Here is an 18,247-nt window from a genome sequence, read left to right as displayed (position 1 = left end):
ATGATGTTCATCACAATGAATTATAAATTCCTCCGGGAAGACCTTTACCAGCAACTGCCTCCAGAAAGTACACAGGGACCTGTGACTGTGGATTCCAGTGGGGACGAATTAATACTCTGTGAGGAGGAGAATGTACACAGTGAAATGGGTGAGGAATCGGAGGATGAGGATGAGGTCGACATCTTGCCTTTGTAGAGCCAGTTTGTGCAAGGAGAGATTGATTTCTTCTTTTTTGTTGGGGGCCCAAACATACCAGTCATTTCAGCCACAATCGTGTGGCAGACCCTGTCACTGAAATGATGGGTTTGTTAAAGTGTGCATGTCCTGTTTATACAACATAAAGGTGGGTGGGAGGGCCCAAGGACAATTCCATCTTGCACCTCTTTTTCTTCTTTGCATCATGTGCTGTTTGGGGACTAGTTTTTTTAAGTGCCATCCTGTCTGTAACTGCAGTGCCACTCCTAGATGGGCCAGGTGTTTGTGCTGCACACTTGTGTCGCTTAGCTTAGTCATACAGCCATCTCGGTGCAACCTTTTTTGCCTAAAAACAATATTGTGAGGTGTGAGGTGTTCAGAATAGACTGGAAATGAGTGGAAATGAATGTTATTGAGGTTACGATTTTAGCTGTTTTTATGTTTTTGTCAAAAATCATCCAGATCCAAAACCAAAACTCAAAAGGATGGTATTGGCAAAACCAAGCCAAAACCAAAACATGAAAGTGGAATTAGAACCAAAATCAAAACACAAAACACGAAACGTGCAAACCGCACATCTCTAATCTCTAATATAGAAGAGAGCAGGGTGTCTAGAGAGAAGGAGGAAATTACAGGGTCTCTCGCATCATGGTTGGTAAAGGCCAAAAGAAATAATATGGTGGTCGGAAAGAGAAAGGAGGAAGTTGGTAAAGCCAGAGAGTTCATGATGATGGGGGGAGACTGAGCCCACTGAGTGGCTGCTGGAGTGGGAGGAAACCATAAACTGGAGGTTAAACTTAATATAATAATAGTCATAATCTTGATGTAAAACTGGTAAAACTCTGGCTTTGGAGAGCCAAGATAAAAGTGGAGGTAAAACTAGCGATAAACTAGAGATAAAACAGACACGTAAACTGGAGGTACAGATGTGTCCTTATACATCTTTGCTGCAATCACGCCAAACAGCCCCTCTTGGCACGCCCGGTCACGTGAGAATATTCTACCTTCAGGCGTCTGCCTTGCTCTGTGTATGGTGTAGGACTATATTAATTTACATCCTGAAATGGCTTAAAAATGGTCTGGATCGTTCAGTTTGGTTTTCAAACACATCTGATCATTGGGCTGTAGTGCTCCAACTGCAGGGCGTCCGCTCCTCCCCTGTCCCCGTTGGCTTGTTTGCTGCAGAGTACAGTCCTCTTAATAGTTTTACCTCCAGGACTTTTACCTCTAGTGTATTACTTCTTTACCTCTCGATTATGAGCTCTTTTATTTTCGGTTATTGCTTTTACTAACAATGGGGGTCATTCTGAGTTGATCGCTAGCTGAATTTGTTCGCAGCGCAGCGATCAAGCTAAAAATCAGCAGTTCTGCGCATGCGTATGCGGCGCAATGCACACACGCGACGTACGGGCACAACGAACGATGTAGTTTTGCACAGGGTCTAACGATGCATTTCAGTCGCACTGCTTGCCGCAGAGTGATTGACATGAAGTGGGCGTTTCTGGGTGGCAACTAACCATTTTCAGGGAGTGTGTGGAAAAACGCAGGCGTGCCAGGAAAAACGCAGGCGTGGCTGGGCGAACGCTAGGCGGGTTTGTGACGTCAAATCCGGAACTGAATAGTCTGAAGTGATCGCAAGCGCTGAGTAGGTTTTGAGCTACTCTGAAACTACACAAAAAATTTTTGTAGCCGCTCTGTGATACAACCGTTCGCACTTCTGCTAAGCTAAAATACACTCCCAGTGGGCGGCGGCATAGCGTTTGCACGGCTGCTAAAACTAGCTAGCGAGAGATCAACTCGGAATGACCCCCAATATTTCCCCATCGTTAACCTTAGTTCAGGGTCACCCTGCTCATCAGTTTATCATTCAGTATTGATATTGCTACTTCCAGCAAACCAAAGCTTATATTCCTAACATGATCATTCATTATGATCTATTAAAATAATACCTAGAAAAATCGACTGAGTCGACAATTTTACTTTTCCAAAACAACATAAATTGATTTAAAGATTTAACACACATTTAAATCAAATAATGCAAGGCCAAGAACCAAACAAAACAGAATGCAGGGTGCACTTTATTATTTTTGTTTATTTATGTACTACCACCCAGGGCCGTGACTAGGTGTGTGCGGAAGGGGGCACCGCACGTAGCGCTGCAAGATAGGGGGCGCTGTTGGTAGCACTTGTAAATTATTTATTTTAATTCCTTTTCACTTGCAGCTTTCTCCCTTTGTGAAACCCAGCATCTCCTGTCCGCCCGTGTCTACTACCCTGACCCATTCTGTCTCTAATACCAATACAACATTCATGAACTCAACTTGAGATTTCTTTGTTAGTCAGTCACACTGTCCTTTATTACATTTCAAGATGCTGACATACCCGGGATTCAAACCCATTGCCTGTGGCATTGCAGTCAGACAATCTAATAATTGTGCTGTTGGCCCTGGCATAAAAAGCTAGAGAATTTTAAGCTAGAGAATTCTAACTATTTGAAGCTTACCTTGTACTTTGTGAAAAATATTCAGCATTGCAGCTGAGCAGATCTATGTAGTGTGTGGCAGCAAGAGATTGGATGTGTGGCTGTACACTACATAGAGCTGCTCAATTACAATGCTGATTATTTTTTTATACAAAGCACCAGTAAAGTAGAAAGGCAAAACACCGCGCTGTGGAGTATTTATTTGTTATTTCAATAAATGAAATATAAACAATCTAAATGTGTAAACATATAAAGTGGCTGTATATATATCAGAGATGAGGTCGGGAAACTTCCGTAATTAGCACATGAATACATTTATTTCATAATACATGTTAAAAACAAAGACTAAAATCCTAATCTAATATGCATGCATAGCTTTCAAATCAAGAACAGGAGGAAATTTTCCTAATCAGCATGTGAATAAATACATTGTTAATTTGTTATTAATTTATCCTCTGAGTGCATGTGCAACAGTTAGGTTGCTAAAGTTCTTGATAGGCAGTATATAGCAACTGTAGCAATATATCCTTTGCACCTGATCCACACAGGGTATGGTTACTTTGTATGCCGGCATCCTGGCTACAATGTATAAATTTCAAACAGAAAATATAAATGCTGCTGTATAGTTACCGCTGTTCCCTCTTGTTGAAATAGCGTCTTCATCCCTTCTCACCCGATGGTGAGGCTGTCACACTCCTGAAGTACCCTTGCACTGGTGTACCATTACGGGAATCAGCACACTGAGTTACCGCTTGCCACTATCCCGCTGCTGTACTCATTGAGTGAGGTGCCGTGCCCCTGCAACCGTAGACTACTACATCACTGCCGTCATTGGGCAGATAACAAACGGAACGAACGGAGCCCTCCTGGTGAGCGCACCATACATGTGATCTATTTCACCCCTCTGGACACCATATCCCAGTATACATCACCCGAGCGGTGACAGCCTCACCACCGGGTGAGAAGGGATAAAGACGCTATTTCAGCAAGAGGGAACAGCGGTAACTATACAGCAGCATTTAGATTATGTTTGAAATTTATACATTGTAGCCGGGACGCCGGCATACAAAGTAACCATACCCTGTGTGGACCAGGTGCAAAGGATATATTGCTACAGTTGCTATATACTGCCTATCAAGAACTTTAGCAACCTAACTGTTGCACATGCACTCAGAGGATAAATTAATAACAAATTAACAATATATTTATTCACATGCTGATTAGGAAAATGTCCTCCTGTTCTTGATTTGAAAGCTATGCATGCATATTAGATTAGGATTTTAGTCTTTGTTTTTAACATGTATTATGAAATAAATGTATTCATGTGCTAATTACGGAAGTCTCCCGACCTCATCTCTGATATATATACAGCCACTTTATATGTTTACACATTTAGATTGTCTATATTTGGTTTATTGAAATAACAAATACATACTCCACAGCGCTGTGTTTTTACTTTCTACTTTACTTATACATGCTGAAGACTCTAACCAAGTCTTGAAACACACGCTGCAGTGTATTGCATCTATTTGTATTATTCTATAATTAATTTTAAAATTAGCGCCATGAGGGTGGATTTGGCATACCACCAGAGAACTAGTTCTCTATAAACTTTTTACAAAGCACCAGTACTTTCATATAGTGTTCATAGTTTTAATGTAGGATCAAATAGTTCAATGAGTAGGGTGTGTGATTAGAATTCAGCAGGTTGTAGGTTTGAATCCTGGGTATGGCAGTATATTCAATACTGCCATAGCCAGTATTTAATAAAGGGTATTGTAACTGAATAACAACGAGCTCTCAAGTTAAGTGCATGAATGTGGAATAAAGAGGATTCTTGTTAAATGTGTGTGTAATATATACTGTATATATAATCTGGGAATGGGCATCATAACATGTGCTTTCTCTTTGTATCAATCTTGTCATGCCCCTTCCCCATGAGGCATGTACTTTATGCCCCTATTGGAAAAATGAGGGGGGGCAATTCTCTCAATGGGGGTCATTCCGAGTTGTTCGCTCGTTGCCGATTTTCGCTATACTGCAATTAGTCGCTTACTGCGCATGCACATGGTACGCAGAGCGCATGCGCTTAGTTATTTTACTAAAAACGTAGCTGTTATGCTATAGCATCTGTGGCGCTTTTCAGTCGCACTGGTGTTCAGTAAATGATTGACAGGAAAGGGGCGTTTCTGGGCGGCAACTCAGCGTTTTCCCGGCGTTGGCTAAAAAACGCAGGCGTGTCAGGGAAAAATGAGGGAGTGTCTGGAGAAACGGGGGAGTGGCTGGCCGAACGCAGGGCATGTTTGTGACATCAAACCAGGAACGAAACGGGCTGATCTGATCGCAGTGTAGGAGTAAGTCTCGAGCTACTCAGGAACTGCTAAGAATTATTTATTCGCAATTCTGCTAATCTTTCGTTCGCAATTCTGCTATGCTAAGATACACTCCCAGGGGGCGGCGACCTATCGTGTGCAATGCTGCTAAAATCAGCTAGCGAGCGAACAACTCGGAATGAGGGCCTATGGCACAAGGCACCAAAAAGTCTAGTTACGGCTCTGGGCGCTACTATGCGGTGTAATTTGAATAATGGAGACTACTGTGCAGCGGACTATAAATTGGTATTATTTTGTGGCCACGCCCCTTCCCCATGAAGCCACGCTCCTATATTTTGCCTTATTCAAAATATGAATGGGGGGGGGGGGGGGGGCGCCGATGATATTTCTTGCACACAGCGCTAAAATGTCTAGTTACGGCACTGCTACCACCATATTTAGTAGTCGGGGGCATATTATTTAAGAGAGGAAGGCTCCCATGTGCAGTCTCCATTCAGGCCCCCTGTTCTCTAGCAAGTTGCACAAGTTGTAGACCCTGGCACAAGGTTTACTGCATATGTACATGTCTCTGGGAAAATGTAGTGGCGGCCATTTTCCCGGTGATTTTTGTAGTGCGGCGGGACTATGCAGGGGAATAGAGAGAGGTGAGTATTAGAGAACCTGGGTGCAGGATGCGGAGTGTGGACCCACCTGGACCCAGGAACCCGCGACCCTTCTGGTCAGATCACACATGCGTCAGGTCACACATGTGCAGGAGGCCAGTGGTATCACTTTAACTGAAGTAGCAGTGTTACTGATTGCGGGGACAGAAGCTTTTCAGAGCAGGAAGAAAGACTTGAGAAAATCTTTTACTTTGTGAAAGCTATTTGCAGAGAAATCTGAAAATTGTTCCAGACATATGGGGCAAGACATAAGCATCCAGTGTCGGACTGGGGCATGAAAGGCCGATCGGGGGAATGCAGTGATAGGGGCCCATCTTAGGAGTGTGGTCAACCTACAAAAGGGGTGTGACCAACCTCCACGGAGGCTTCAAATACACAATAGTCTTGTGCAGTGTAATGCAACATATCTACCATGTATAATACAAGTGCACAGTCTGGAACCTGATCCCTAGAGGAAGGAGTGGTGGTGGGGTGGTTTCCCCTGTACCCCTGTGGGCCAGTCCGACCCTGTAAGCATCCAATAGGGGTAAAAGTTAGCACTACTCACAAACAGCCTATACCTGTAGATGCTGAGGTTATTTAGGAAACTTGTACTGCTCCCAAACCTGTTGTTGCTGTAAGTACTAGGCTAGCAAATACAAGTAAATAATAGTACATGTTTGACTAATCTTTTCCGTAGCCTTATACTTCTTTCATATCGCCAAAATAACCCAATATATTGCTGGGTGGCCCCGGGTCGAGGTGCGGTGTGAAAGGGGTATGTTACATTTTGCCTGGTCACCTGACCTGGTATTTTACCACAAGAATAAAGCCGGGTTATTCCAGGTTTGAAGTGCAGTGTGAACGGGTTGCCGGGATGATGCCACCTGGGACCCAGAACACACTCTCGGGAGAGGCGGCGCTCAGGGATGATCTGATCTCCAGGAGCTGCCTCTGCACATGTCAATGCTGACGTCACTAACACGGCAATATACCAGTTGGTGCAACCGGTCTGAAAGGGGTCTCAGGCGGGTCGCACCTGATGAGGAGCCATGCACAAGTCCCGAGTGCGACCCACTATTGTGATGTGAAAGCGGTATTACCAGCATGTAAGGCTGCTTTAAAAAAGTTTACAAAAGAGGAGAAGAGGATGTTTTATGCTGGCTTCAAAAGACTTTAGTAATTGTTTTGCTCATTTTGGGAATAGTACAGCTTTGTTTTGTATGTCTGCCTTAAGGAAACCTGAGGCACTTTTCAAAGGAATGTTGTATTTATGTGGCACTGTTACTCCAATCTCCAATTCTCTTTGTATTTTTCTGGATAAGCTTCAAGCTGTCCTAATTGCCTTAACAATTGCTTTTACAATTTTAATATGATATCTTGGTATATAGTGTATTTAGAGTGTTACAAAAAATCTCACATTATGCTGTCAGTGTACCACTTGCTGTATGTAGTGACACTATAATCTATCCCATTACACCAAACAAAGAGTCTTCCGTTCCTGACTGAAATCTATAATTATAAAGTATTATTGCAGTGGTTTTTTTAAATGCAATAAGAAGGTAAGTGGATAGTTTGGAAGCAGAGCATTACACTCAGTGGCCACTTTAATAAAAAAAAAAAACATCTTGCAGCAGCTCAATGCATAAAGGAAAGCCGACATGGTCAAGTGGTTCAGTTGTTGCTCTGACCAAACACTAGAGTGGGGAAGAAATTAAATCTGTGGGGTAAATTTACTAAGATTCGTAATTTTCCGTTTGTGGTGAAAGTACCATCACGAATGACATCGAAAGTGTAAAGGTGCAACTTTTTGAATTTAGTACGACTAATTTACTAAGCTGTCGTATTTGTATTTGTATTTTGTTCCGATGTCGATGTCATTCGTGGTTTTGTAAGGTAGAATGCGGCCGATTTTGTGGTTTGTCGGCCGTGTTCTGAGCTTTTTGTTACGACTGCGTGACATGTCGGTTACGGCAGTGTTTGTCCGTTCCCGGCCGCATTTTTTTCCTAAGTTTCGTTTTTGTCACTCGTCCGTGATTGGTTGTATTCGTGATGGAGGAGTGTCTGTGCACATTACTATAAAAACGCCCCAAACCGTCCGCACCTCGTGGGTTTAGCTAGTGGAGAGGAGAGAGGAAGGTGTATTAGGAGTTGGTGAGTTTGGTGGAGTTTTTGGTGGATTTTGTGCGGATTATTGCGATTGTTGAGTGCTGTACTGTGTGTGTAAGTAGTCTTGTCATACTTGTTGTGTAGTTTTTTCAAAGTTTGTATACTTTTTTGTCCTTGTTTTTTTTTTCAAAGTCTATTGTCATTGTTTGTGAGTGAGTGAGTGAGTGAGTGTGTGTGTGTGTGTTGGGTGTGTGGTGTGTAGTGGTAGTGGAGGAGTGTGTTTTCTGTTTTTTTTTCTCTGTGTTATTTGTCGTTTGTTGGGATTATGTCTCAGTCAGAGGTCAGTGTTGTGGAGGAGGTGAGTGAGAGGGAGGAGGTGAGTGAGGTGGAGGAGGTTAGTGAGAGGGAGGAGGGGAGTGAGGTGGAGGGGGTTAGTGAGAGGGAGGAGGTGAGTGAGGTGGAGGAGGTTAGTGAGGAGGAGGAGGGGGTGCCTGTTGTTGCGTTTTCCAGTGATAGTGATGGTGTTGTGGCTCCGCAGCCACGCACCACTACCAAGACTGGGCGCAATGTGAAATTCAGCTATGCTGAAAACATGGCTTTGGTGCGGGAGCTGATGAGGCATCATCGGCAATTGTTTGGGCAGGATGCTGCCAAGGTGTCCACACGTAGGAAGTCTGTGCTGTGGGGTAAAGTGATTGCGGCAGTTAATAGTGAGGGTGTGGTGAGGCGGACTGAGGACACATGTCGCAAGCTCTTTTATGACATAAAGCGCCGTGTCAAGGCCAAGATGGCCAAGGAGGCCAAATCAGCCCGCCAAACCGGGGGTGGACACCCCTTCCGTGCTTCTTATCGGGATTGGGAGGAGCCTGTGCCTTCCCTTATTCCACCCGAAGTGGTTGGTGCCACTCATGTGCGGGATTCTGACCGGCCAAGACAGGATGGTGAGTTTATTTTTAACATTTTCTTTTTTTTTTTGTTATTTTAAATTACATTTAATCCTGCTAATTGTGATTGTCATTTTTAAAATTGTTACATTGTGTTGGTGATGTCGAGCAGGCCTGTGCAACCTGTAGCTCTAAAGGTGTTGCCAAACTACAAGTCCCATCATGCATTGCCTCAGTTTTGTAAATAGTGAATGCTACATCTGTTGCAGTGCATGCTGGTATGTGTAGTTCTAATACATAATCATAGTTCCTGCTTGTCCATAACTGTTTTTTTTGGAAATGTTTTTTTTTTTTTAATGCTATTTTTTTTAACCAAATTAAAACACAATATTGTGCTGATTTTGGGTTTGAATATGGATTATTTAGTGCAATACAATCTTATTTTAATAATACACACCCAATTAAGTAATCCAGAATAGCTTAAAGATAAAATAGTTTACTTATCATTATGTTCCAGATGTTTACATCACAATAAGGATTTTCAGATAACAATGAGTATTCAAAGTATGTTCATTTGGTTTTGTCACATTTTTCAACAGTACGCCAGAGAAGCACCACAGCCAGGCCCCAGCCAACACTGCCAAGTGATGCAGATGCTGGCGAAGCAGGTAAGAAGTCACTGTAATCACATATTCAGCAAACACATAGAAGTTCCAAATATTAATGTTTCTCTTTTCACATAGGTTCTTCTTCTGCAAGCCGCCCTCCATTAAGGCGACCATCACAGGGCTCGGTGAGTGTGCCTAGGAGGCCAAGCAAGACACGTCGCGTTAAGCCTGAGTCTGCGGCTCCATCATCACCACCCCGGCAGTGTTGCCCCAGCCACCACAGGCAATTTTGGCAAGTCCACAAAGTGATGAGCCACAATCACCTCAGCTGTCTGGTGAGTATACAAAATTAAAAAAAAATATATAAGTTTTACACAGTGTGGTCTATGAATAAACCTGGATAAGGCATAATGCTTTGGAAATCCAATTATATGTGCAAGGTGTTATATGCATAAAAAGAATAATATTAATCTTTAGAAATGTAAAACGTCTCTGTTTGTCTTGTGCCTTTATCACCTTGCACATATGATTGTCTTTTCAAATCCTTAGGTCTTCTCCTGGTTATTTCTGCTGCACCACTGTTTGTGTAGTGTCAATTAGAGATGAGCGCCGGAAATTTTTCGGGTTTTGTGTTTTGGTTTTGGGTTCGGTTCCGCGGCCGTGTTTTGGGTTCGACCGCGTTTTGGCAAAACCTCACCGAATTTTTTTTGTCGGATTCGGGTGTGTTTTGGATTCGGGTGTTTTTTTCCAAAAAACCTAAAAAACAGCTTAAATCATAGAATTTGGCGGTCATTTTGATCCCAAAGTATTATTAACCTCAAAAACCATAATTTCCACTCATTTTCAGTCTATTCTGAATACCTCACACCTCACAATATTATTTTTAGTCCTAAAATTTGCACCGAGGTCGCTGTGTGAGTAAGATAAGCGACCCTAGTGGCCGACACAAACACCGGGCCCATCTAGGAGTGGCACTGCAGTGTCACGCAGGATGGCCCTTCCAAAAAACCCTCCCCAAACAGCACATGACGCAAAGAAAAAAAGAGGCGCAATGAGGTAGCTGTGTGAGTAAGATTAGCGACCCTAGTGGCCGACACAAACACCGGGCCCATCTAGGAGTGGCACTGCAGTGTCACGCAGGATGTCCCTTCCAAAAAACCCTCCCCAAACAGCACATGACGCAAAGAAAAAAAGAGGCGCAATGAGGTAGCTGTGTGAGTAAGATAAGCGACCCTAGTGGCCGACACAAACACCGGGCCCATCTAGGAGTGTCACTGCAGTGTCACGCAGGATGTCCCTTCCAAAAAACCCTCCCCAAACAGCACATGACGCAAAGAAAAAAAGAGGCGCAATGAGGTAGCTGTGTGAGTAAGATAAGCGACCCTAGTGGCCGACACAAACACCGGGCCCATCTAGGAGTGGCACTGCAGTGTCACGCAGGATGTCCCTTCCAAAAAACCCTCCCCAAACAGCACATGACGCAAAGAAAAAGAAAAGAAAAAAGAGGTGCAAGATGGAATTGTCCTTGGGCCCTCCCACCCACCCTTATGTTGTATAAACAAAACAGGACATGCACACTTTAACCAACCCATCATTTCAGTGACAGGGTCTGCCACACGACTGTGACTGATATGACGGGTTGGTTTGGACCCCCCCCAAAAAAGAAGCAATTAATCTCTCCTTGCACAAACTGGCTCTACAGAGGCAAGATGTCCACCTCATCATCACCCTCCGATATATCACCGTGTACATCCCCCTCCTCACAGATTATCAATTCATCCCCACTGGAATCCACCATCTCAGCTCCCTGTGTACTTTGTGGAGGCAATTGCTGCTGGTCAATGTCTCCGCGGAGGAATTGATTATAATTCATTTTAATGAACATCATCTTCTCCACATTTTCTGGATGTAACCTCGTACGCCGATTGCTGACAAGGTGAGCGGCGGCACTAAACACTCTTTCGGAGTACACACTTGTGGGAGGGCAACTTAGGTAGAATAAAGCCAGTTTGTGCAAGGGCCTCCAAATTGCCTCTTTTTCCTGCCAGTATAAGTACGGACTGTGTGACGTGCCTACTTGGATGCGGTCACTCATATAATCCTCCACCATTCTATCAATGTTGAGAGAATCATATGCAGTGACAGTAGACGACATGTCCGTAATCGATGTCAGGTCCTTCAGTCCGGACCAGATGTCAGCATCAGCAGTCGCTCCAGACTGCCCTGCATCACCGCCAGCGGGTGGGCTCGGAATTCTGAGCCTTTTCCTCGCACCCCCAGTTGCGGGAGAATGTGAAGGAGGAGATGTTGACAGGTCGCGTTCCGCTTGACTTGACAATTTTGTCACCTGCAGGTCTTTCAACCCCAGCAGACTTGTGTCTGCCGGAAAGAGAGATCCAAGGTAGGCTTTAAATCTAGGATCGACCACGGTGGCCAAAATGTAGTGCTCTGATTTCAACAGATTGACCACCCGTGAATCCTTGTTAAGCGAATTAAGGGCTCCATCCACAAGTCCCACATGCCTAGCGGAATCGCTCCGTGTTAGCTCCTCCTTCAATGTCTCCAGCTTCTTCTGCAAAAGCCTGATGAGGGGAATGACCTGACTCAGGCTGGCAGTGTCTGAACTGACTTCACGTGTGGCAAGTTCAAAGGGCATCAGAACCTTGCACAACGTTGAAATCATTCTCCACTGCGCTTGAGACAGGTGCATTCCACCTACTATATCGTGCTCAATTGTATAGGCTTGAATGGCCTTTTGCTGCTCCTCCAACCTCTGAAGCATATAGAGGGTTGAATTCCACCTCGTTACCACTTCTTGCTTCAGATGATGGCAGGGCAGGTTCAGTAGTTTTTGGTGGTGCTCCAGTCTTCTGTACGTGGTGCCTGTACGCCGAAAGTGTCCCGCAATTCTTCTGGCCACCGACAGCATCTCTTGCACGCCCCTGTCGTTTTTTTAAAAATTCTGCACCACCAAATTCAAGGTATGTGCAAAACATGGGACGTGCTGGAATTTGCCCATATTTAATGCACACACAATATTGCTGGCGTTGTCCGATGCCACAAATCCACAGGAGAGTCCAATTGGGGTAAGCCATTCCGCGATGATCTTCCTCAGTTGCCGTAAGAGGTTTTCAGCTGTGTGCGTATTCTGGAAAGCGGTGATACAAAGCGTAGCCTGCCTAGGAAAGAGTTGGCGTTTGCGAGATGCTGCTACTGGTGCCGCCGCTGCTGTTCTTGCGGCGGGAGTCCATACATCTACCCAGTGGGCTGTCACAGTCATATAGTCCTCAGTCTGCCCTGCTCCACTTGTCCACATGTCCGTGGTTAAGTGGACATTGGGTACAACTGCATTTTTTAGGACACTGGTGAGTCTTTTTCTGACGTCCGTGTACATTCTCGGTATCGCCTGCCTAGAGAAGTGGAACCTAGATGGTATTTGGTAACGGGGGCACACTGCCTCAATAAATTGTCTAGTTCCCTGTGAACTAACGGCGGATACCGGACGCACGTCTAACACCAACATAGTTGTCAAGGCCTCAGTTATCCGCTTTGCAGCAGGATGACTGCTGTGATATTTCATCTTCCTCGCAAAGGACTGTTGAACAGTCAATTGCTTACTGGAAGTAGTACAAGTGGGCTTACGACTTCCCCTCTGGGATGACCATCGACTCCCAGCAGCAACAACAGCAGCGCCAGCAGCAGTAGGCGTTACACGCAAGGATGCATCGGAGAAATCCCAGGCAGGAGAGGACTCGTCAGAATTGCCAGTGACATTGCCTGCAGGACTATTGGCATTCCTGGGGAAGGAGGAAATTGACACTGAGGGAGTTGGTGGGGTGGTTTGCGTGAGCTTGGTTACAAGAGGAAGGGATTTACTGGTCAGTGGACTGCTTCCGCTGTCACCCAAAGTTTTTGAACTTGTCACTGACTTATTATGAATGCGCTGCAGGTGACGTATAAGGGAGGATGTTCCGAGGTGGTTAACGTCCTTACCCCTACTTATTACAGCTTGACAAAGGGAACACACGGCTTGACACCTGTTGTCCGCATTTCTGGTGAAATACTTCCACACCGAAGAGCTGATTTTTTTGGTATTTTCACCAGGCATGTCAACGGCCATATTCCTACCACGGACAACAGGTGTCTCCCCGGGTGCCTGACTTAAACAAACCACCTCACCATCAGAATCCTCCTGGTCAATTTCCTCCCCAGCGCCAGCAACACCCATATCCTCCTCATCCTGGTGTACTTCAACACTGACATCTTCAATCTGACTATCAGGAACTGGACTGCGGGTGCTCCTTCCATCACTTGCAGGGGGCGTGCAAATGGTGGAAGGCGCATGCTCTTCACGTCCAGTGTTGGGAAGGTCAGGCATCGCAACCGACACAATTGGAGTCGGACTCTCCTTGTGGATTTGGGATTTCGAAGAACTTTGCGGTGCTACTGCTTTTGCCAGCTTTAGTCTTTTCATTTTTCTAGCGAGAGGCTGAGTGCTTCCATCCTCATGTGAAGCTGAACCACTAGCCATGAACATAGGCCAGGGCCTCAGCCGTTCCTTGCCACTCCGTGTGGTAAATGGCATATTGGCAAGTTTACGCTTCTCCTCCGACAATTTTATTTTAGGTTTTGGAGTCCTTTTTTTACTGATATTTGGTGTTTTGGATTTGACATGCTCTGTACTATGACATTGGGCATCGGCCTTGGCAGACGACGTTGCTGGCATTTCATCGTCTCGGCCATGACTAGTGGCAGCAGCTTCAGCACGAGGTGGAAGTGGATCTTGATCTTTCCCTAATTTTGGAACCTCAACATTTTTGTTCTCCATATTTTAATAGGCACAACTAAAAGGCACCTCAGGTAAACAATGGAGATGGATGGATTGGATACTAGTATACAATTATGGACGGGCTGCCGAGTGCCGACACAGAGGTAGCCACAGCCGTGAACTACCGCACTGTACTGTGTCTGCTGCTAATATATAGACTGGTTGATAAAGAGATAGTATACTCGTAACTAGTATGTATGTATAAAGAAAGAAAAAAAACCACGGTTAGGTGGTATATACAATTATGGACGGGCTGCCGAGTGCCGACACAGAGGTAGCCACAGCCGTGAACTACCGCACTGTACTGTGTCTGCTGCTAATATATAGACTGGTTGATAAAGAGATAGTATACTCGTAACTAGTATGTATGTATAAAGAAAGAAAAAAAAACCACGGTTAGGTGGTATATACAATTATGGACGGGCTGCCGAGTGCCGACACAGAGGTAGCCACAGCCGTGAACTACCGCACTGTACTGTGTCTGCTGCTAATATAGACTGGTTGATAAAGAGATAGTATACTCGTAACTAGTATGTATGTATAAAGAAAGAAAAAAAAACCACTGTTAGGTGGTATATACAATTATGGACGGGCTGCCGAGTGCCGACACAGAGGTAGCCACAGCCGTGAACTACCGCACTGTACTGTGTCTGCTGCTAATATAGACTGGTTGATAAAGAGATAGTATACTCGTAACTAGTATGTATGTATAAAGAAAGAAAAAAAAACCACGGTTAGGTGGTATATACAATTATGGACGGGCTGCCGAGTGCCGACACAGAGGTAGCCACAGCCGTGAACTACCGCACTGTACTGTGTCTGCTGCTAATATAGACTGGTTGATAAAGAGATAGTATACTCGTAACTAGTATGTATGTATAAAGAAAGAAAAAAAAACCACGGTTAGGTGGTATATACAATTATGGACGGGCTGCCGAGTGCCGACACAGAGGTAGCCACAGCCGTGAACTACCGCACTGTACTGTGTCTGCTGCTAATATAGACTGGTTGATAAAGAGATAGTATACTCGTAACTAGTATGACTATAAAAAAAGAAAAAAAAACCACGGTTAGGTGGTATATACAATTATGGACGGGCTGCCGAGTGCCGACACAGAGGTAGCCACAGCCGTGAACTACCGCACTGTACTGTGTCTGCTGCTAATATATAGACTGGTTGATAAAGAGATAGTATACTCGTAACTAGTATGTATGTATAAAGAAAGAAAAAAAAACCACGGTTAGGTGGTATATACAATTATGGACGGGCTGCCGAGTGCCGACACAGAGGTAGCCACAGCCGTGAACTACCGCACTGTACTGTGTCTGCTGCTAATATAGACTGGTTGATAAAGAGATAGTATACTCGTAACTAGTATGACTATAAAGAAAGAAAAAAAACCACGGTTAGGTGGTATATACAATTATGGACGGGCTGCCGAGTGCCGACACAGAGGTAGCCACAGCCGTGAACTACCGCACTGTACTGTGTCTGCTGCTAATATAGACTGGTTGATAAAGAGATAGTATACTACTAATATTATATATACTGGTGGTCAGGTCACTGGTCACTAGTCACACTGGCAGTGGCACTCCTGCAGCAAAAGTGTGCACTGTTTAATTTTAATATAATATTATGTACTCCTGGCTCCTGCTATAACCTATAACTGGCACTGCAGTGCTCCCCAGTCTCCCCCACAATTATAAGCTGTGTGAGCTGAGCACAGTCAGATATATATATACATTGATGCAGCACACTGGGCTGAGCAGTGCACACAGATATGGTATGTGACTGAGTCACTGTGTGTATCGTTTTTTTCAGGCAGAGAACGGATATATTAAATAAAACAAACAACTGCACTGTCTGGTGGTCACTGTGGTCGTCAGTCACTAAACTCTGCACTCTCTTCTACAGTATCACAGCCTCAGGTCAATCTCTCTCTCTCTCTCTCAACCCTAATCTAAATGGAGAGGACGCCAGCCACGTCCTCTCCCTATCAATCTCAATGCACGTGTGAAAATGGCGGCGACGCGCGGCTCCTTATATAGAATCCGAGTCTCGCGATAGAATCCGAGCCTCGCGAGAATCCGACAGCGTCATGATGACGTTCGGGCGCGCTCGGGTTAACCGAGCAAGGCGGGAAGATCCGAGTCGCTCGGACCCGTGAAAAAAAACATGAAGTTCGTGCGGGTTCGGATTCAGAGAAACCGAACCCGCTCATCTCTAGTGTCAATACAATTATATTTGTGTAATTTATTATTCCTGCCCATAATGTCAAACAACAAGCACATGTTTTTTTATAAATAAATTTTGTAAACCATTTTCAGATGTGATGTTGGCCATAGAAACCATTTTGTGCTTTAAAAATGAAATCCACAAGAAAAAATAAAAATGTAATGTTTAATACAAATGTTTGCCATGGCCAACATCTCCATTTAGAAACATAGGCCACCTTAAGACATTTGCATGGTTCTTGAAGATTACTAAATTAAAATATTGTTTACTAATATTTTTAAAAAAACACTGACTGGCTTAATCAATTAATGAGTTGTTATGCACACCAGTGCCTGCAGGAAAGTACTAGTGTCAGAACTGTTATGCACTCCAGTGTCTGCAGGAATGTACTGGTGTTTGAACTGTTATGCAAAACAAATGGACTCACAGACAAACTGGGGAATATGACATAACGTACACAGAAGGTGATAGGGTAACAAAATACACACACACAGTGAACAGAGAAGCCCAGAGGCTAAGGAACTGGGTATCTCCCTTGTATTAGAACTGCTCAGATGTAAAAAGCAAGATGTTGTGTTTTAATACGTAGAGAACCCGAAATGCTGTTGCTAAGGGCAACAGCAAAACCCTAAAGGGTTACCAACGGGTGTGGCAGTAAACTCCTTGGTCAGAGATGGAATGATAGACACAAGGAGAGCCTCCACAATCCTGATTCTCACTTGCAGTGCACAGGTTTAAGCTTACTGCCACTAAACTGACCCCTGACACCTAGCACAGTGAGACAGGATTAGACAGGCAAGTGTTAGAATACAGCCGCAAACTTGCTAAGTTCACAGAGTAATAACAGAACCCCAGCAAGCTAAACGACTGACTCCAGTCTTACTGCTAGGTCTGGATTGGCAGAGTGTAATACCAAATCCCCAGGCCTATTTGCAGTAAGCAACAAACAAATACAAAGCTACACAGTACTGGCTAACTTTCATGAACTGACTAACCAACAGAGATTCAGCAGCATCTGCTTACCCTGAAAAGAGGCCTTATAAAGCAGGTGCTGTCCACGCCCCACTCAGACCTCACAGACTGTGAGCACAAAAACCAGCACCGGATCCCCTGCCGTGCACAGAGCCTATAACCACTGCACAGCAAAAGACCCGAACCGGAGTATCAGCTGCGCTCAGGTTACTCCACTAGCACTTGTCTCCCGGTTGCCATGACGACGTGGCAGCACAGGGCAGGAGACCCTAACAGTACCCCCCCTCTGACGAGGGGTCAAAGAACCCCTACCACCGGGTTTATCGGGGAACTGCGAGAAGAAAGAGCGTATCAGTCTGGGGGCATGAAGATCACAACTGCGCACCCACGACCGCTCCTCCGGGCCATACCCCTTCCAGTGCACCAAAAATGACAGCCGACCCCGAACCACCTTGGAGTCAAGAATCCTTTCAACAACAAACTCCCTCTGGCCACGTATCAGAAGAGGGGAAGGTCTTCCACTGGAAGAAGGATTACTAATCGCCCGTTTTAAAAGGGAACAATGAAATGTTTTATTGATACCCAAAGAACGGGGCAGATCTAACTGAAATGCCACCGGATTGATAACCCTGGTGATCTTATAAGGGCCGATGAACCGGGGCCCTAACTTATGAGATGGCTGTCTCAACTTCAAATTCTTGGTAGACAACCAGACGAAGTCTCCTAATTTGAAGCTGCAGGGTCTTTTCCGCTTATCAAAAACCCTTTTGGTCACTAATGACACAGACACAAGGGCTTTCTTCACTTTCCGCCAAATACCTCTAAGGACCGAAACCACAGAGGAACCACCAGGCGTGGAGTCCAGGGGGTCAAAAGAATTGGCCTTAGGATGATGCCCATACACACAAAGGAAGGGAGAGATCCCTGTAGCAGAGTGAGCCGCGTTGTTATAGGCAAAC

This window comes from Pseudophryne corroboree, chromosome 6 (genome assembly GCF_028390025.1).
Source record: "Pseudophryne corroboree isolate aPseCor3 chromosome 6, aPseCor3.hap2, whole genome shotgun sequence".
Taxonomy (NCBI): domain Eukaryota; kingdom Metazoa; phylum Chordata; class Amphibia; order Anura; family Myobatrachidae; genus Pseudophryne; species Pseudophryne corroboree.
Note: the sequence above shows the minus strand (reverse complement) of the source record.